The following is a 17,992-nucleotide window of genomic DNA, read 5'->3' as shown; positions in this document are numbered from 1 at the left end:
CTGTTAATCGGGTCAGGTAAATTCAGGCACTTTACCCTAAGTGCATACACCTTGTACCAGTTAGCTCTCCTCACACAGATAAAAGGCAACACCTAAAGACACATTCTGAGCAAGACGGAACACAAGAACGAGCAGAACCTCCGAGACAAAGGCACACCTACTGGAGCAGGGTAGCGGACCAAGGGACTAGAGAGCAGTGGGCTGAAAACCCCAAGGCTTTCCTACTGCAGGCCATTGCCTCTGACAGACCGGGAAAGACACACAGAGAAAGCCAGATCCCACAAGTGAAGATTGCTTTGTGTTTGTTTTTAAATCTTTTAAAAATGTTATTTGTGTTTCAGTTCATTGAACTTTTCACATCTATAAACAACAAGGAAAAAGTTACATTTTATTTAAACTTACATTATATTTCAATTTGATCAGATTAAAACTTAATTTCATAACTGTATAGCCATTTGATTTCCTAATGCTCTCCATACCTCAGTTATCACGAAGGTACGTTAAGCCACTCTGTCTTCTCCAATAAGCAAGACTATCTGTCAATTTATTGTATCATTTCTTTTATTTCCTTCTCAAATGCCAACCATACCTGAATCAATGCAATTGCTCTTCCAAAGCTTCGACCACTTATACCATTTAGCCACAAATTTTGCCCAGTATCTCTTGATAGCCCTGTATCAGATGTATATAATAATTATGGTAATATTTCCACATATAGAGGCAACCAGTAAAGATATATCTGAGTGATTTCTTTTCTATAGGATCTTCGCATAGTCTACGCGTTCTTTTCTCCTTGGGGATATTCAACCATTTCCCTGAGACTTCTAAAACAAGTAAGTTAATCTTATTTGCATAAAGATCTTGCGACACATAGGATCTGGGAAGAGGTATATATATTTTTGCGCGGATCTATAGCTGTAACAAACATTCCCGTAGTCCACCAATGACTTCAGTTTACTTACGTGGTCATGGTTACATACTCAATCCCAATTTATTTGCTTTCTTTATGAGCCCAGCTATTAGGGCCCCCAAATCGGCGTCCAGTCTATTTCTTTAAAGAATGTCTCATTTAGATCTTTAAATCTTCTCAGGTTTTTGCATGAATCCTCTTGTATCCCCCTTTTTTTATTATTTCCAGGACCATATCATCATCAGCTGACATCCTCGGGTACATTGCTTCTCTTTTTAATTTAATGAAGGTACTCGGAGAAGTTAGTCCTAACAAATGGCTTGCCTAGGAGTAGATGACAGGCTCAATATTCTGGCCATATCAACCCTTCTAGTCCATTGGCCCATTCAACCAGATTCAAAAAGGAGGACTCCATTGCGTAAGAGATCGTCGTCTCCAATTTTTGGCGATACAGGTAAACTCCCATCAGGTTATAAACCAAGTTAGACGTTACAAAGTTTTTCAACATTGTCCTGATGGATATGGCCTCTGTTCTCTGATGTTCTAACATATCAGCCTTGTTTCTTTTAGTGACTTTCTCATAGCCCATGTATTTGTATTCATCTATTCTTTTGATCCACTCATCCTTGGCAGCAATACCCTTTTTTTTGTCTTTTTTTTATGTGTCCAAAGGTCATCATTTTAGATTTTGCACTATTTATAGTTAGATCATTGATTCTGGCATATTCCATACATTTTTCGGCACTTATTTTTAGGCCAACCATTGTGTTTTCAAAAATAGCCAAATCATCTGCACAGGTCAAATATACAATTCTCTCTTTGACCAATTTGGGTGCACAAGAGTCGCTGCCCACAACATGTGAATCTAGATCGCTGTTAAATATATTATACAATATCAAGGCTAGTAGACACTCTTGTTTCAGTCCTCTGCATATTTCTATGGGATCTGACATATCACCCGATCCTCGAAGTCTGACTTGTGCTTTTGTACCTTGATATAACAGCTGGCAGGCATATAAGTAGATGGTCTAGCATTTTCATATTTTTCAATTTGTCCCATAATTTATCCTGATTTAATCGTATCAAACACGCTAGCGAAGTATACAAACAGAACGTGCAAGGGAGGTTTTTCTTTGATTGTAGCCTGATGAATTAGTGTATTCATAACCAATATACTATGGGAGCAGGATAGACCTTTTTGGAATCCTATCTGGAATCTACTCAAGATTCCATTTTCACTGATCCAGTGTTCTGTTTCATATAATACCTGTCCTGCAAATATCTTGCCCGATCCATCTAATAAAGACAGCAGAATAGAGTTATTCGTATTATCTCCACTCGGAATCATGTAGGATAAAGTCCAGGATTTGGGAATTAAACCTGTTCTTAGAACCTTATCAAAAAGCAATGTTGGAATCACAGCCCATTTTTCGGGATTCCCCAACATTACCAGCTTCGAGATCCCGAAGCTAATTAATTAAGAAGCTAAATAAATCTAGAGCCCCGGGGCCAGCCCCGGGGCTCTAGATTTATTTAGCTTCTTAATAAGTTGCAGAATATCCTCATAAGTAATATTTAAATTCAATTCTTGCTTCTGCAATGTTTTAGATTCTTTCTCTGCTCTAAACATGTTTGTTAGCTGATACACTATTCAATATGGCTTCCTTTGGTTGGGTTTGTTCTATTATTGAAAACCTTCCATAGATGTTTAACATCATTTTTTTCTCATGGCTCAGTATATTCTTTGCCATGCCACAATTGTTTCTGCCCTTTGTTCTCATTTTCATAGTGGTGTATATGTTTCCCCTTATCGGGAAAACTGAACGAGTTCAAATTCTACCCAGAAAACAAATAGTAGTCGAACCAATTCATCTCATTAGTGCTTCCATTTTAGTACATCCATCTTTATTAAAAGAGCGGTGTGGTCTCTGTATTCGGAGAAATGTACGCTCATCTGGATTACCATGGGGAACAGGTTCCAGACGTGCATATACAGTGCAGTATGGATGACATACTGTTACTCCTCCATGTGTCAGCTCTGGGGGTAGCTCCTCTTACATTTCCATTACATATGTTTAATTTAAGCAGATCTAGGACATTAATCATATTTATTGTCCTCCCTTTTCTCTCTCTTTGTTTTACGTGGAGCACTCCCTTGTCTGTGATATTATATTCAAGGCATTTATTTAGCGTTCAAGTCACCCACCAAAATTATCTCAGGGTCCTTATCAAGCAAACCCCCAATTGCAATGGTTGCTAAAATGTTATCTTGTTTTTCCTACCGTCAAATATTTATAATCAATTATTTTTTTGTTTTTATTTCGTTGTTATGGTCACAGAAATTAATATTGAGACCTTTCAACTTGTGACAAAAATGAAAAATCAAAATTCAAATTTTTATACATAACACATTAAATGCTAAAAACCTATATAGATAAAATACATCAAATATATGATACAAGATTGCAACAATGCACGCAGAGAAATGTTCATAAAAATCACATTCAATAATATTCATAATGCTTAACACAAGATAAATGCTAACATAAAAAGTAATGATGAAAAATTCACAACACATGAATTGAATTACATTATACCTCGGGATGTGCGTTCTCAATTCATATATACACAAGTTCCACTGTTAACTGCTAAAGAAGAGTCATTTTTGGGTACCCCAGTTTGTTTTCGAGTCTTGCAGCCCAAGTTGGTGAAGATAATTCACTACAGCATATCTGACCGACTTCCTATTTGTGTGAAATAATAAACCCAACAATTGATCAGGTGTCATTTTACAGTACTCGGAAAATAAATACTTGTGCACATCTATACATCACCAATTCGACACATTCTGTGCATAGATGTTTCAAGGTTTCCACATGTTGAGTACAGAAACCTTTATCTTTCACACTTCCAACAATACTACGCCTATTCAACACATCTTTGGTCCGCCATAAATTCAAGCAAACCGCATGAAGCCATCTCGATGTGACGAGCTTGGTGATTTCACCATATAATATGCGACCTCATTATAACATTTCATCTCAAAGGGGTATGCAACAAAGTTTTGATATTGTGAATATGCTGTTCTAGTTTTAATCCAGTCTCTCTCCCAGATTTTAGTTTTAGCTCTGTCAGGATTCTTTGTCAGCAAAACTACTTCGATCTGTGCCTCATCAAGTATTCTCTGAATTTTCAGGCGCCAGAGTTTCGGAAAGGAATCTGCTGAATTTAATAAGTAGGTCGCTATAATATTGCAAATACCCGTTGTTAATTTATTCATGAGGCATTTGCGGTAGAGCGAGTTTAACTTCCACTTATAGATCGCATATAGAGAAATTAAGCCATTAATGGTAGAGGTTGGGAGTTGGGTAAATTTAGCACATGCTTCCAATAGCGTACTTCTTTGATCGCCCAATGATTATAAGATAGCCATTTTTTGGTTTCAGCCCCATACATTATAACCAGCGTTACTTTTAATTTGTGATAAGTAATTAATGGCAAAATTGAAAATTTACAGTACCTTGCCTTAATAATGCAGGCTTGCGAAATTGATGTTTGGAGTTTTAGCATTCCTTGTTGGTGATATGAGTCATCTGCCCATTGATTAGAAATGATCATGCCCAAGTAAATATAAGATTTTACCACCGCAATTTGACAGTTTTGTAGAGGCCACTGTATTCTAGCTGTTCTTTGCTTTCGTGTCCCAAATTGGATTATTTTTGTTTTTGAAATATTAATGGTTTTGCAATTCCTCTGAACATATCCATTCAGGGCTTTAAGAAATGTACGCAAGCCCTTAGGGGTTTGGGATATGAGAACCATATTATCTGCATACAATAACCATTGTACCTGCGATCCCATAATCCTTGGGGAATCAGTATTCAATTTCATGAAAGCATGGCTCACATCTGAGATGAAAACATTAAATAATGCCAATGCTAGCAGGCAGTTTCAATCGGATCCACGAGTAATCCGCCCTTCGTCAGTCTTATTTGAATAGTGGTATCTGTGTGTAATTGTATTATCCATTTTAGGATTTCCCAGGGACAATGTGCATCAGCAAGTTTTTTTTATAAAGAAGCTCTTGCGGAACTGCATCAAATGCCATCTTAACATCAATAAAGGCAATGTATAAGACTTGTTTATGCTGGCGGGCTCTCTGTATAATACTGGTAAGAGTAATCATATTTATGGCCGTGCCTGTACCCGGTAAAAAGCCAGTCTGAAATGGATCACGGATATTCTGAGTATTCAACCATTTGTTAAGACAGTTTAATAATAATCTGGCGAATAATTTGCCAGGACAGTCTGTAGGACAGCGCTATCGGTCTGTAAGACCTAGGATCATCTTGGTCTCCTTTTTTAAATATTGGAAGTCCAATTGATTTTTTCCAAGTATCAGGAATACTACCAATTTTAAAGACATGGTCATATATTCAAAATAGGATAGCAGCCCATTTGTCCGGAAATGTTTTAAGCATGGCATTATGCAACCCATCTGGGCCTGTGGCACGAGATGTGCTTAGCTTGCTAATACAATTTTTGATGTCATCAATGTCAAACAAGAACTCATGGGACACTGCCTCTCTTTGAAAGGTTAAGTTCATACTAGAGAATAGTAGTAGTTTTAATAATTATACATTTTAAACATTCAGATTGTTACGGATTCCAATCAGGCGTCACACACTGGACCAGGATACTTGGTCTTAGTCTGGAATGTGATGCTCAATAGGAATTATTTTTCTTTAATTTCAACTAATTCAAATTGAGCCGGTACCCGACCCGTTTCACACCCCGTTTACAAATACCGGAGGTCACAATGGACCATGGACCAGGCCGGTTGGTGAAAATAGAATATTTATTTATTTTTAGAATTCACAAAAATCACACACATTTTAATATTGGGCAACAATCACCAATGGGGTGATAATGACAATGGAAATGGAAGCAATGCACTTGGTTAACCTTCTAGTAAAACATATCCAAAGCACAATTGAATAGGAGCACTTTTTGAATTAGGATAGATAGCACCCAAGTTAAGGTTTCTCCTGCAATGTTCCCTCAACCCACAAATAGAAAGAAGCAGCAGGTAGTATGCGATAAGAGGCAGCAAACAGAATCAAAATCAAAATCCGACCTTCCCTCCCAAAATAAGAGGCAAAACCCTTTGCAAAGGCCTAAAATAACACTCCAATTTTGATAAATAATAAATGATCTGTGTGTTTAAATAATGATATGCATATGTTTGATCACAGTCTCAGGGATGTTATATCACTAGAAACCATCAGGCAAAGTATCACAAAAGCATATAGTTCACAAAGCACATTAAAATAGAAAACCCAGTGCAGCCGGATTCACACGTGGAAAAGTTGCATTTACACTTTTTTTATAGCTTAAAATGTAAAATGTTTTTTTTTTTAAACGGAGAAAAACACTGAATTGGAATATGGATTTTGGGCAGGGGGATAGATGCACGGCACAGGGCCAATGTAGAGGTGAAAGGAGGGCTATAGGTCAAGAATTGAGAGAGATTTGAAAGGTAGAATGAGGTTCGTTTTTTAGGAAAATAGAGCAGTTAAAGAGAGAAAATCGGTTTTAAAATGAAAGGCAAATTTTACTGAAACCAAATTATTTAGACTATATTGTTCAAGAGGGATACAGTAAGATCCAAGGTTGATTTGCGACGTCAACCTTGTCCCCCAGCCTTCAACTTTAAGTGGAAATTAGTTTGATTACTCAAAATATGACTAAGGGCTTATGATCTACACAAGACCGAATTAATAGAGAAATGACGCTAGCACTTAGAATTCTCTGTGCACCCTGTCCTTGACTTTCTAACAGTTTTAACAAGTTACCAGGATATGGATCGGATTTATTAAACAGTGGAACAAAGACAAAAGTCAAGATGGGGTAGACTATGTGTAATGGAATGTGGGATACTCACATTCCACACTTGAGTTTTGGGATTTTGGAACAGTCCGGGTTCGGGTCACAAAAGATTCTGGTCACCGGATAGCGGACTCTCCTGGCAAAAGACAGCTGGGCAATTCTGGTCACCGGATGGCAAGTACAGCTGGATGCAGGTAGTGGACAAGCCGGTCTAGTCTCAGGATACTAAAGGTACCACAGTCTTCCCCCTTTTTAATGGGATTTTAGTAGGATTTTCTGAATCCAGGCCTTTGCTGAGATGGGGTCAGCTATGCTTTGGCCTGCTGGAATCTGGTCAGCTACGCTTTGTCTTTGTTGTGGAATCTGACAGGATTAATGTAGAAGATCAGGAACGCAGGTGCAGGAAATTCAGGAAGTAGTGTGTTTAGAGTTCTGGCAACCACTTTTATTTATAAGGCATGGTGACATCATCAGAAGATGTGGTGGGGCAGGCTTAGCTAAACACGCCTCTAATCAACTGGATTGGTCAGGGGTAATGGTTGATGCCTTGCTCTCAGCTGGTTGGGTTTCAAGTGCATGATGTCAGATTTATGATGTGAGTTTTACAATGTCCAGAACCTCCCACAGTTACTTTAGCTAAAATCCAGTTTTTCCATAAATGGCACATTTGTACAGTTGTGGCAACTTAACAAATTACATAAGCAGGTTACATATTTTAGCCAGCACATGCCAGTCCAACTCTGCAGTCTGTAAGACATTGTTTTGCCCTTCTAATAATCTTTGTTCATTTTTAGTGTGAAATATTCGGCCTAAAATTCTACAGCTGTATGGATTATCATTGGGCATGTCAGTATTGATTTTCACATTAACATTATGTACACTTTCCTTAAAATACCCAATTCTCTGCCATTTCTGTTCCCAATATGGCAGAGAATGCTACATGGAATTAAATTAAAACCCATGAAATTACATTAAAACTGTACATTCCTGCAATGTCTGGTTGCAGAGATAAAAGTCTGAAAGGTTTCCTAAATAAAATAGCTGTTTAAACCAAATGGTCAGCATTGTCCTCCAAATATTGTTATGCCTTTCCAGGCAACCCCCCTCAGCCCAGGGTTGTCATGGAGTTTTTCTTTGAAGCTTCTTGTAGAAGTGACGGGAGGTGTGATTTTCTTTTTCACATACTCATGTCCCAGAATTTCTATTGTATGAGGCTCCAGTCCAGATGAAAGTCTGATGAGTATGTGAACTTTCTTTGTCTTGGTCAGTCAAAGTTTCCCAACCTAGTAATTAAGTGGCCAAGTGTCCTAGAAGTTTATGGTGGTTCCCTTTTGGGGGAAGCCTTAGCTTTGCCAACAGGAAAAACCTGTTCTGGAGCTTGCAAAGTCCAGCCACTACAGATTAATTTCTTATTTTGTTTTATTTTTGTGATAAATCAGAATCAGAATAAAGCCTGTTGAATAAGCTCTCTCAGATAGGTTTCACAGCACAAAACCCCTTCACATTGCTAGATAAAGCTAGGGCCTTACCCAACATACACTTTTAAAGTAGTATTTTTGTTTTCTTTGCAAAAGTATTTTAAACATGTGGTGGCTGCTGGCATTGTCCTTGCAAATTCAATTTTTCTCTTACTTCTGACTTCCCACATTGTTTTGGAGCCCGAGTTTGTTTCTTGTATGCAGCACTTTGTTTAAATATAGATGCACTGAAATTGACATAGGCCCAGAAAGCCAGGGCCTTTTTGACACATTGATCTTTGATATTTTGTAGCCCAAAAGTGAAGCGTTTCCCTGTGTAGCTGAAGTAAAGCTTCTTTTGATTCCTTCAGAACTGAACAACAGCTTGTCATTCAGGGATACTGCTCTTGTCTGCTAGAGCACAATGGGAATGTGGAGGGGCATGGTAGGGTCTCATTAATAAAAGTATTGTGATGAGAAAAAGAGCATCAGAGCGGCATCATTTTAAATGTAAATATTTCCCTTTTTCAATGGGAACTTTGGGCTTGCAACAAAGTAGCGCTGCTTTTTCACTCCCCTTCTTTGATATGTCAGAACACACTGGCAAGCTTTTTCAGTGGGCCCCCTTGTTCCATCCTGCCCAATATGTGCTTGGCAAGTTGGTGCAGCCATCTTTTGTTGCTGCACAACGCAGTTTTGACGCAATGGTGCTCCAAGGAGCCAGCACAGCCATTTTTCTGTTGACTGCAGAAGCACAGCTTGGTTATGGAGAAATTCCGTTGAATGGGTCAATGTAGCCCACAAGATATCACTACTTTAACCATGAGGACATATGGGGATTGACCTTCTATTTGCCCTTAAATTCCTTGGCTTCTATATCATTAGCCACCAGTGTAAGAAGGCCTCCATAAAGTCGTCCCTTAACGCAGTTCTCAGCAGACCTCCAAAAATTCTGGTACCCATCAAACACAGTTTCATACATAAGCCAAGTCTCTCGGATCAATATAATTATAGCAGACTGTAGGGAAGTAAAAGAACAATTTTCAGCAATCAAATGTGTATGTCCTCTAGAATTCCAAGAGAAAATACTCAGTAGGTCATTTTTAGGGATTAACAGTAGGCCTTGGAAGGAAAGACAATGGCCATTCCCCCATTCCCAATGTGCTTTCATACATTTGTCTTCTGTATTTTTTTATATTGCTACCATTTTGTTTCCCTTCAATACTGGCTTAACCCATTTTACTTTGCTAGTATTCCTCATTATACCTGGTTGGTCCAGATCATAACCCCATTTTAATAATGAAGGGGCATTAGCTTTAACTAGTTGCGCAACTTCCACATCTTTACAATGTATTTTTGAGCAGCTGATGTCCATGTTTTTTAAAGGTTCTATACATTCGAAGTCCCTACTTTTCAACATACGTAGTGTGGGGACATGATCAACAGTTTGAACAAAACCAATCTATTTATAGAGTCCTTTTGTTCATCAAATAAACATGATATTGTAAGACATGTAGGATGAATTAGGGGTTTCTGTTGGTCACTCTGTTGCCTCTGTTTAATGTTTCCTTCCTTAGATGTGCTGCCATTTTTGCCTTTATCTTTTTTCGCTTCTTTGTCAATTACATCTTTTATCTGGTCAAAGTTTTCACTGAGTTCAGTAACTTCTGAGTCCTCGGAACATTCATCTTTGGAAATAATGTCTGATTTTTCTTGTATGGTGACTTGTACGGTAACTTCAGATGATTGGGATATTCCTGATTTCTCATTCTGTTTCTTTGTAAGCAGCCATAATGTTAAATTTCCAGTTTTTAGAGATGTCTTCTTAATCTCCTTACTGCTTTTTTCTTTGCTTTTTTAGAAAGGTCATCTTTATTTTGTGTTACCAAATGTATTATTTCCTCATCCTCTTGTGGATATTCTCAGCTGAATTACTGTTCCGCTGATATTTTTTTACTTTTCTCCTACGCTCCTTTCGTGAGGTTCGGCCATAGTAGATTTCAAAGGCCACTCCTCCATCTGTGGGTCACGGAGAATCTCTTCTACTTCCTTATTTTCCCTTTACTTATTCAGAATGGCAGTTATTTTAACTAGAACTATGCCCATTTTCTGTTTTTCCATCCCTTGCATAATCTGTTTCAGTAAGATGGTATGTTTTGTCACTTCTTTTATCAGAAAGTTCCCTTGTTTTAAGAGGATTTTTAGGGCGAACTGTGTGGCTTCATCATCTATCCTAGAATGTCTTAAGGACTCTGAGACCACACTATTTTCTAGACCATCATTTGGGGTAGGAATTTCATGGGCTACAGAGGTCCCTTCATCTAATAAGCCCGTCAAACATGAGGAGATAGTCAGTCTTTCCTGGATGATCTCTCGTGCTGCCTTTCTGTTTGCTCCTGAGGTTGTACATGCTTTTCATTGCCTGTTGCTAGTGACATACATAACTTCAGTAGCGATTGTTCATTATCAATCAGTAGAGATTCAAGCTGTGTCAAAGATTCATTCTCCACATTTAGACTTTCCAAGATTTTATTTTGGGTTTCCTCCAGAGGGCCAAAGTATTTTTTAATTTTGGTGGGGTTTTTATGTACTTGAACTACCACTACTTCGCCTTCCGTAGTCTGTACAGCTTTTTTACATTTAGGCAAAGGGTGGTCATCCACCATATTTTTAGTGTTTTTGTTACCTCTCGGAGAAGAACGATTTTTCAGAGGCATATTGCAATTTGCTTTCGCTCTCAATCTCGAATCAAGGCTTCCTCCCCCTTTCTCTAATTCAATGTTTATTACTGCCACGGGGAATGGTGCACAATGAGTTCAATGGAAAGTTATCTTGTTCTAAATATCACCAACGCATCCGAAGGCAAACCACCCCCACGTACAACACGCAAATAGCGGGAAGCGGCAAGGAAGCAGTTACTAGCTGTCAACTCGACACCAATTACAGTGGTGCCACTGACTGCACACTGCACTGTACATAGCGAGGGGCGAGCCTCAAGCAGCCTGCTCTTGTATAGTTCAAACTGTGTTAAAGGCAATACAGGGATTAACTGCCCGTTCACTTGTTCCATAAGGCGGATACAGCTCCTACAGCATTTAGGGAGAGAGACTTTCCAATACCAGTGCTGTATAGACTCCCCGCAAGTGCAGAGTCGCAGGTCTCGAAAGGCGAGCTGCTCCCCGCACACGGCACACATTAAGCGGGTAACAGCAAGGGAACAGCCATTAGCTGGGAACTTCTGTCAACTCAACGCCAATTAATGCAGGACTACACACCGCACTGTGCACAGCATGCTGTGAGCATAAAGCCTCAAGCCGCAGGACCCAGGCCATAGACCGCAGAATGCCAAACACTCCACCCGCCCGCTCTGCTCCACTCCCAAGGTCAATATTTAGTAGCAGGATCCTCCTCCTGAGTCAGTAAGCAACAGGCAGGGAGAAAAGACTAGGAGCTCAGCATCCGGCTGCAAAGTCAAACACCTTACACTTGTGTTTGAAGGACGCGAGTGAACGTCAGAGTTAGGGAGGTGATGCCAAACCTGTGGTAGTAACCTTAACTCAAAAATTGGAAACCGCAACACAAGAAAGACGCGCACACAGCTGGTGAGTTGGCAAGCGACCTGAGAGACGGGTGTGTGGTAAAGTGAATTAAGTAACATCATATCGTAAGTGAAGGCTGCACGCGTGTGGCTTAGATGTGAAGAAAGGAAGACCACTGAATGAACTTTAAAGTAAAATGCAGCTGCGAGATCAGTGATACTAAGTAACGGAGTGGTCCGGTGAAAAGAAGTAGCCCATTCGAAAGTCTCTGTGAAAGGTACATTGTTTGGAGTGAAGGGGGATGGGCAAACACATCCCCTCCTCCCCCTCCTATAAGGTACATGATGCAAAAGACAGCCAGGAGATATCGTGAACGGCCATACTAATGCTCCAATAATCGATAAGTATGTTGAGAGGTACCCATTCAGCCAGCCTTACAGACCAGGTAGGTGCAGTACAAGCCTTACCCAGAGTGGATTAGGAGCCTCAAGCTGCAACCAAAGAGACCTCAATTGACAGTATTAACTAAAGCGCTGAGAAGCCAAAGCCACTGACGTCATTCGAGACACCACAACGTAGCAGCGTTAGACAGGAAGCACACATACCATCCGCACATCAGGACACAAACGCACACTTGAATACACGAAGAACACAAGCGTACAGTTCTATAGTTAGAGGACAGATGTGAAGAGGAAAAATCCTAGCAGACTCAATCGGGGACGACCCCCTAACCGGAAGAAGCACCAGCAGCAACATGGCTGCCGATCATACAAACCTATGCCACTGCTCCAACCAGGGACAACTACCGCGAGCGGTATCCTGCCAGCCGGCCATACGATCCTGCTGTAATACGAACTCTGCCAAGAATGGACGAAGAGACGCAAGGCAGAGTTGGGGAGAACTGCATGGACAGACTTCACTAAGGCACTGTACTAAATTCGGCATGCTGCAGGTCGTTCGAGACATACTGACGACATAGCTCTGTTAGAAACGAAGCACAAGTGCAATTCACACACACACCAATTTACACGAAGAACATGTACTGTTCATGAGATAGAGGACTTGGAAACCTACACTATCAGCATGTTTATTATTTTGTCGTTAGGCTCGCTATAGCATCGCAGAAATGCAAGAAGAGCTTGTATACGCTTGCTGATGCTTCTAGACAGCTAACCCTGTGGAAGGACAGGAGCACCCAAGGGACCTGACCAACCGTAAAGCTCTTACTAACCTATGGACATTACGACGACTCCATACTGCAAGCCAGAGCAGGCCTCAGGAGGAAACAGTAGGCCACAGTGATCGTAGAGAAATCCCAAACTGCAAGGTGCTGCGCTAGAAGAATAGCTTAGGCGTAAGCGCAGACTGCCAAGGACATAATGTTGCAAAGCGACATTCCATATCCTGAGCCAAGGTGACATCGGCGGCAGCAGCAAATATTCCCTGTAAAATACACACTAATTTGGGGCAATTGAGCCTGCAAGAGTGGTCTCTGGCCATGTGACCCGGCCAAGTTGTGAACAAGCCAAGACTCAGAGGCTGAGAATGAGCAGCGGCACCACAGCTGGAAAGTGATTCACAACATAATTGTTACCTCCCAGACACCATGTACGATGGGAATGGAGCGCTCTCATGGCATTAGTCGTCTTCACACTATTGTTATACGCAGACACATAGTTGCAATCGCTGAGACATAGTAGACACGCACTGAGAACAGGTGTCTTGCGGGCTGGGAACAATGTTTTTCCCAGACCTGGGAGCCCGCAGCCTGACCAATCAGGACCCTGAGTTTTGGGGGCAGATGGCAAGGGTTGCCAACCAATTACCAGGCTTCCTCAAACCGTTTTAGAGTAACAACGTTCGGGGATGATCCAAGTATACCACCTGATGCAGTACTGTCTACTTATCACTTCTATAGGGTCCTATAGTGGACCTTCCAGTCAGGGGCCAATCCCAGGCTTCGATAGGTTTAGGAGGGAGTCTGTCAAGTGACAGAGGTTGTCATGTCACGTGAATACAAAACTGGCCTGCGAGCCAGACAGTGGCGAGATGTGCCTGGATTTTGTTCAGCATATGACCCCTGTGCGTTTGTCTAATAAACCACAGTAAACCTTTGCTTCTTGTGTGGACCTTTACTTCTTGGGACCAGGGAGGGAGTTAGGGCCCTCCGTGGGCTGGGAGTCTGCAGACCTTTGGCACAGCTCTGCCGGCCCCAGAAATTACCATGACAAGTTGGAGGCCTCAGCGAAATCATTCTGTGACGTCAGCTCGGCCAAGTGCTGCCTCCTCAGCCGCCAGAACTCGGAGGACTCTTGTGGGAATGGCGAGATAACCGGCATGTGCAACTGTAAGAATTGGTCGTCGGGAGCCGACTTCAACATTATCCCGTCTGCGATTGGCGAGTTGTTCACACAGTCCAGTGGGGGTGAGACAATCCAAAGGAGGGGAGTAGCGTCCGAGCGGCGCAGGCAGGCATGTAACAACTTAAGTGTGTGGTCCACGCAACAAGCAAAAACATTTGTGTGGGTGGGTGAGGGAAGTGTAAATAACGGAAGAGGGGGCAATGTGGATTGGCTTCATTAATTGGTGTCAAGAGTCAGCGTCTGTTAGAGTTGCGTAGCAGCGAGTTCAGTTCTTGTGTTTTGCTTGATTGGATGGTCATGTGACCCACTCGAATAGTGAATGAGAAGTAGAAGTAGCGGATCCCTATGAGTTGGACGTTTTAGTTTGGCGAGTAGAAGAAGTATTCCCATAGAGGTTAGCTGAGTGTGGAAGGTGTATTGGCTGGTTAAGTGTCCCCAGCGAGAGATCTATCATCCGTTAGGCAACGCAGCGGGGGCAGTCCAATCACGTAGAGATAAGAAGTTGAAAACGGATACTCCACTCTGTTGGTGTGAAGACAGATGTGGGGATTTTGTGGGTGTGATTGAAATATTGCATTGTTGGTCTGTCAGTGTGCGTGGTGTTTTTCTCATATGAACCTTAGTCTGGTGACGTCACCCATAGGCCATTGCATAGGACCTTGCATTGTGCGTTGGTGGAGAATTAGCAAGCTGATATTTCTCGGATAGTCAGACAGGTGACTGAGAGGCAGTGCGCGGTTGATGCCTGCGCACGATTGAGGTGGTGTGCCAGACTACGGCAGTTCGTGTGAAGGCAGGGCAGTACAAGAGTATGCCGCGTACAGTGCAGATCGGCAGACATTCGTAAAGGGAAAGGAGACAGAAACTATATTTTGCATTGTATAACCTGCAAATTTGTTATTCCTGGCTTGACAGCAGAGGGCCGAAATCTGCAATTAGAGGTCAGGTAAAATACACACTGGTATTGTTCCTCAGGGGAAGATAACGGGGGAGGTGAGGAAAATGTATGGTGGTTCACCCCTATCCAGCACATGTGTCTTACTCTGCCCCTTAATAAGGATAAAATAATAAAATATAGTTTACAATGGTCCAAGAGTACAGAAGAGAAAGTAATACGACCATGGCCGCCTAACTGCATTTTCTCCCCAGACGCACTGCAATCGCTACTGATGCACTTACAGAACACATACAAAGGGAAGAAGTTAGCCAACCGTATGGAAATATACGAGTTATGGCGTATGTTCCAGGTGGACAGGCCATGGATGATGAGCTTGCGGGGGTGGAGGAGGGCGCAAACTCATGCACGCCACCTCCAGCACCACCCAGAGTCACCTCTGACAACATAGAAGAGGAGGAGCAGGGCTTATACCAGTTACGGTACCTAGACGAAGTAAGGAAGCCCCGAGAATTAAAATCTTCAGAAGGGTATTCCAATCCCACGTACAAGCCACCCCCATACGCTCCAAAGGTACATGCACCAGACATCCTGCAGCATGGGAAGGGGGAGGAGGCCGTCAGCCCAGGCGTTGATGAGGAAGGTCTGTGGTGCGTGAAAACAGAATTTGCAGGCATAGCCCCAGATGAATGGGTGGCAGCACAGGTGCTGCTGAAGTTACAAGGGGTCACGATGGGGGATGCAGAAGGTGCTGCAAAGGCAATAGAGGGGTTGGAACTGGGACAGGTGTGTAGGGGGAAGATGGCACACGAGGTAAGGTAAGACCAGCAGAGGGAAGATGAAGAGAAGAATTTGGAAGAGGAAAGGAGGGAGCGAAAGGAAACGATAATAAAGGGGCTGGAGTTCAAAGAGCAGGAATGGAAGGAACGATCAGCTCAACCGGACAGGGAGCGGGGAGAGGAAGTTGTAAGGGAGGCAGATAGAATGAAGCATACTGCAGAAATGGAGAAGGTGGAGAAGGAGATAGGAAGGAAGGAAAGAGAAGATGCAGAGAGGGAGATGGCGTTGTGGAAGAAAAAGATACTATTGCAACAGACACGTAAGTACGAAGAAGGGAAGTTGAAGGAGCTGAGGTTGGCGAGACCAGGGAGCGCAATGAGTGACAAGGAGGAACGGGCACTCAAAAGTGTTAGAGACGCAATACAGGAAGTGTTGGATAGGAAGAGACGCAACGAAGAATGGCGAGGAGATTGACAGGACGGGCAGGCTTCTCATGGGGGCACAGTGAGCGGCATGGGTACGTCTAGGGCTCCCTTGGTAAGTTGCAAGATAACAAACATGGGTATATGAGAAGAGGAAGATGCATGCAGGTTGACGAACATTGATCTCAAAACAGTAAGCGTGCGTTACCCACATGCACGCAAACTGACATTCTCTGATGGATTTTGTAGCGAAGCGGAAGGTGAGAGCGGAGACAACAACCCAACTGCCGAGGGAAGAGGAGGGCCTAGTAAACTCTATGTAACGCGAACAGGTACAGGGATGTCGTGGGAGTGTGAAACACAAGACAAGAGGGACTGAGAAAGGCGCAGAGACAGTACCACCCAAGACACAATTGGAGGGGCAGCCCCACAGACACCTTATGCAAGTAGGCTCCTGGATCTCCAGGGTACAGAAGAGATGGGGCGACAGTAACACAAACAAGGGGACACGCATGCTCACAGGGCGGGTTCACTGGGAAGCAAAACACCACATGCAATACAGTTAATGGACATAGATGCAGAAGCAGAGGATGAGAGGGAGGCCCATTCAGATACGGCAATACGGACGCACTCCAGAAGAGAGGGCCGCGTACTCACAGATGCCCTTATTGGAGAGGATTGGGAGCAGGCCACAGTATGTACCCTGGAAGCACACAGGCAAGGAAAACATCAAGCTGAGGTTAACCTCGTTAAAGGAATAGTGTGCTTAAAATATTATTGTCCTGAGGTTTCGGCATGTGTTTTTAAGCATACGTTGATCGATCATATAAACGTTTCCTATGCACCTTACCATAGTTTTACTCACTTTTACACATGCGAAATCAGGTAGCAGGCACGGCCATCTTGTGCTAATCTTATATGTTCCCGTATTGCCCTAAGGTGAACTGTCCTGGTGACACTAAATCATATACCTTCCCCGGAGGCCGACATCACAAGACTTGCATCGGCCATTTCACAATGCCAATGCTTGTCTCGTGTCAACATTTTCTGCGCTTCAGCTAATGACGTGTCTCCATGGAAATGGCATGACGCCCCTTTCCTCAATAAGTATAAACAGACCGCATCTCATCACACATCAGATTTGCTTTCCAATCATTTCACTGTCTTTTTTTGTGTATTCTGTGCCTTGTTTCTGCTCTGTTCAGCTATCTTCGTTGCTCGTAGCCCTTGTGAACAGATACTAGTACTATCATTACTATTTATTTTAATTTTGTCGCATTATGGCAACAATAAAGCCCTAACAGTACGAGCCGGAGTATTCCGAGGCGGAATTACTCAAAAGAGAACGATGCAGAAACGATGGGGCTACGAACAACAGTTGGGAGGACGAATCACCAGATCAAGAGCCTGAGCCTAGTTGCATGAACGACCTCTCCACCTGGTGTACCTGCAATCGGTGCGCGGTGATGCCAACCGAGGAGGAGAACTGCTGCTGCCGAGAAAACTCTGGATGCTTGTCCTACATATCAGAAGACGAGACACGGCTGCAATGTGTTACCGAGCTGCATGACTTCAGGTCAGCTGCCTCACACAGTCCGTGTTGAGGATTATAATGGTGCTTATGCACGAACTTCGCACAACAGTTCGCCCTCGCAATCCAAGTAATGAGTAAGTGTACTCTAGATGCGATGTCACTTAGGCCACTAACATTTCATGTTTGTCTCCTATATTGTCGTA

The sequence above is a fragment of the Ambystoma mexicanum genome, chromosome 2p, assembly GCF_040938575.1.
Source record: "Ambystoma mexicanum isolate Mex_15411 chromosome 2p, UKY_AmexF1_1, whole genome shotgun sequence".
Lineage (NCBI taxonomy): Eukaryota > Metazoa > Chordata > Amphibia > Caudata > Ambystomatidae > Ambystoma > Ambystoma mexicanum.
The sequence above is the reverse complement of the archived record's forward strand: the minus strand, read 5'-3'. Positions refer to the sequence as shown.